We start from the raw sequence: 4,039 nt of genomic DNA, 5'->3' as shown, positions 1-4,039 counted from the left end.
AGTAAATAAATAAATAAAGTTAAATAAAATAATTTTTAAAAATTTGGGAGTCGGCAGGTGGCATGGTGATTGAGGGAGTTGGACTCCTACATGGTTGACCATGGTTTGAGTCCTGGGCCTGGCGATTTGCTCCCACTTTTCCTCTCTCTCTCTCTCTCTCTCTCTCTCTGTCCCTCTCTGGTAAATGTAAACAAACAAATAAATAAAGTTAAATACAATATATTTTTTTTTTAAGTAAAAGAAATTTAAATATGCAGGAGAGGTCGACAGGGGGCGGTGCTGAATGGTGTGGCACCCTTACGTGTGAGGCCCGGAGCATTGTAGGACTTGTAGTTTTTCTCGCAGAACTTCCACCTCGGGAACTACATTTCCCCAAATGCAATGTCACCGGCCATCCCCGCCGTCGGGTGTGAGGTGTCCTTTAGACTGTGAAAGGTAAGCATGTGTTGTACGGGTTGCAGGTTCCTAGGAGCTGCGAATTTCTTGTAAGGGACTCCAGTCCTCCTTTTGCCCCTGGCGGAACCAGGAGAGAGCATTGTTCCGGGGGGCCTGTGTTCAGGGGATTTGCTTGGCCCCTTGGTTTAGGAAACCCCACTGTGTACTTGTTTAGCTGTTCATGTGTCGCTGTGGAATGTCAAGGAGAGAGCTGCGTCCTGATCTCAGGGTCGAAGGCCGAGCCTAAAATAATGTTTACATATGGGTGCGTGTTGGCAGAGAATTTCTGCAGTGCATCAAGTGATAAAGCAAAGCTCTGTTTCTACAGCTAGGGAAGGTGACACGCAGAAGTCTTGTCTCTCTGCTGTGTCCAAGCAGCGGAGTGTACAATGGAAGGGAAACTAAAATAATATAGAGAAAATGAAAGAACAAAAGGGTGTGTGTGTGTGTGTGTGTGTGTGTGTGTGTGTGTACATGCGCACACCCTTAATTATGTGATTAAAATGAAAAGCTTGAGAGGTTTAAGCAACAACTTCATCAAAATCTAGCATACTAGAACTCAGATGTGCTTCTCTTAGCTTACAGAGAAATAAGATCATTCATTTTTTAAAGAGTTATTTATTCAGTTTTCTTTATTCATTTATTTACTTTAATTTGACCAGAGAAAGACAAGCACACAGAGAGAAAGCAAATGAGAAAACAAACCACCAAGTCCAGAACTCAGACTGTGGTTGGCCATGTGGGAGTGTCCAGCACCTTAACTACCACACCATCTGCAGGCTCCCAAAATCATTCTTTTTTTTTTTTTTTTTGAGAGGTTTTTGCTATAGGACACGTGCGCTCGCCAGACAGAGACAGAGAGAGAGACAGAAAGCGAGAAATCACCCCCCAGGGGGGATGGTCACGCCGCAATCCCTTCTCCTCCATTCTCCTCTCGGGATCTTGGGCAGGCACGCACATGCGCCCGGCGTGAGTTTTAAGCCACCGGGTCCAGGACGCGAACCGTGGTCAACTACATGGGAGTCCAGCCATTATGCTAACTGCTGGTTCCCCCAAATAAAATAATTCTTAAAAAAAAAGTTTATTTCTTCTATGAAAGAGAGCTGAGCATCCCCACATGTTCTATTTTTTTTTCCCCTGTAAAGTATATTTATTCCATAAGTGAGAAAGAGAGAACAAGAGAGAGCAGCCCCTGACAGGATCCCAGTACTGCAATCTACCCCAGCTCCAGCCAGCCCAAACCACAGACACATGGTGCCTGGCATACCCAGGGAGGTCCTCAGAGGCAAACCAGCAGCCCTCCCACGGGGGCCCCAGCAGAGCACCTCTACCATTGTGCTCTGTCCAGCCCTGGAGAAACAGAATCATTCTAATTTATAAAATAGGAAGTAGGTTTATGGAACACATAGCTCCCTGAGTGATAGTATGAACTAAAAATATGAATTTATTCCGCTTATAGAGACTTCTTGAGGTGTCGTCATAGACAAGCAGTAACAGGCTGTGAATGGACTCAAGGGTGCATTCACCTTTTGCAGTTTATAAAGAATTCAGTTCTGATCAAAATGCGGTTTCCCTCACTCAGATGTGAGAAACCTTGGCAGATTTGTCAGCCATATAAAGTTAATTTTGAGGCTTGGAGCATATTAGAAATCTAGGTTAGGGGGTTTTTGTTGTCATGTTTATTTATTTATTTTCTGAGACATTTTTGCTATAGGGCGCATGTGCTTGCTGGAGAGACAGAGAGACAGAAAGCGAGAAATCACCCTCCAGGACAGAGGCCTCACTGCAGTCCCTTCTCCTCCATTCTCCTCTTGGGATCTTGGGCTGCATGCACATGTGCCCAGCATGAGTTTCAAGCTGCCAGGTCCAGGACTCAAACCACAGTTGACAATTTACACCATCTGCTGGTCCCCTGCTTTAGGTTTTTAAGAGGCCAGGAAGGTAAGATTACCTTAGGCTGGGGGGCTGGAAGGTGGCATGGCTGTAAAATGTGATGATAAGGGGTCGGCAGGTGGCATGATGGTTGGGGCACTAGATTCCCATGTGGTTGGTCATGGTTTCAAGTCCCAGACCCAGCAAGTTGAAAATCACACCAGGCACATACATGTTCAAAATCTTGAGAGTAGTGGACCAGCAGTTGGTGAATGGCTACGTCACTGGACTCCCATGTAGTTGACCGTAGTTCAAGTCCTGGGCCCGGTGGCTTAAACTCATGCTGGGCACATGTGTGTGCATGTCCAAGATCCCAAGAGGAGAATGGAGGAGAAGGGATTGCAGCACGGTCATCCACCCCACGCCCCGGGGGTGATTTCTCACTTTCTGTCTCTCTGTCTTTCTGGTGAGCGCACGTGCCCTATAGCATAAACCTCTCCAAAAAAAAAGTCATTAAAAAAAATCTCAAGAGTAGGATGGAAGAGAAGGGACTGTGGTGTGGCCATCCCCACTGGGGTACATTTGTTTAAGAATAATTTTATTTCATTCATTATCATCATTATTATTTGATTAATCTGACCAGAGAGAGAGAGAGAGAGAATGGGAAAGTAAGAAAGCATGTCTCCAGGTCCAGAACTTGAACCATGGTCAGCCGCGTGGGAGTCCAGTGCCTTAGCAACCATGCCACCTGTTGGCACCTCAGCACACTTTCTAATAGCTATCCTTATCTTCCATAAAACACTATGATATGCCTTTCTTAATATTTTAAAATCTATTTTTATTTTTTGAAATTTACTTGAGGATGTGTGTGCTCTCCAGAGAGAGAGAGAAAAACACCCCCTAGAGGGCCACAGTTAGGTCATAATCCCTTCTCTAGTTTTCTACATGTCAGAATTGGGAGTATGGACACATATATCCTCTTTATGTCTTTCAAGCTCCCAGTGCTGGGATTCAAACCCCAAAATTGGCCATGTGAGATCTGGCTTCCTTTTAGGCCAAGGGGCCGGCTGTCTTGTCTACTTTCTTTGTTTTTTTAGTTTTTTGCTTTTGCATTCCCAGAAGGGAGACAGAGGAAAAGTGAGAACTCACCCCCAATGGATCATCACCACACCAAAATTCCTTCTCCATTCTACTCTTGGGATTTTGCGCATGTACATGCACAGGGGCCCTATAGCAAAAACTACAGATGATGGGGCCAAGCAGGTAGCGTAATGGGTAAGGCGCTGGACTCCCACAGGGCCGACTTCAGTTTGAGCCCCAGACCTGGAGGCTGGCTTTCTCACTTTCCCTTTCTCTTTTTCTGGTCAAATTAAAAAAAATAATACTAATAACAAATGGACTTAAATAAATAAATAATTCTTTAAAAACCAAAACAAAACAAAAACAGCTATAGGTGAGTTTCAAGCTGCCAGGCCCAAGACTTGAACCTCAGTTGGCCTTGTGGGAGTCTAGTGCCTTAACCACCACACTACCTGCTGCCTCCCTAAATCTTTGCTTTTGAACACTATTTCTCACAAGAACATTTCTTTTTCTGGGGCCAGCAGGTGGCGTAGTGGTTAAGGGCTCTGGACTTCCACATGGCTGACCACGGTTTGAGTCCCAGACCTGGCAGCTTGCTTTCTCACTTTATCTCTCTGTCTCTCTCTCTCTCCCTCTGTGTCCCTCTCTGGTC

At 45.3% G+C, this 4,039-nt stretch overlaps 1 protein-coding gene across 4 annotated transcripts in view; it reads left to right on the top strand.

Annotated features, from left to right (window-relative positions):
* Window positions 1–4,039, top strand: part of SIRT4 (sirtuin 4) — an 18,865-nt gene that overhangs the window by 6,336 nt on the left and 8,490 nt on the right. For 3 of the 4 annotated variants that reach the window (XR_335017.2, XR_335016.2, XM_006151535.3), the window contains exon 1: window positions 384–435. The exons of the other annotated variant lie outside the window; for it this stretch is intronic. The gene's annotated coding sequence lies outside the window, so the exon portion shown is untranslated. Of the gene's footprint in view, window positions 1–383; window positions 436–4,039 lie in introns of those variants that run through there. 4 annotated transcript variants of the gene reach the window in all.

Source organism: Tupaia chinensis, unplaced genomic scaffold, assembly GCF_000334495.1.
Source record: "Tupaia chinensis unplaced genomic scaffold, TupChi_1.0 Scaffold000320_1, whole genome shotgun sequence".
Classification (NCBI taxonomy): Eukaryota; Metazoa; Chordata; class Mammalia; order Scandentia; family Tupaiidae; genus Tupaia; species Tupaia belangeri.
This window is presented reverse-complemented; position numbering and strand designations above follow the sequence as displayed.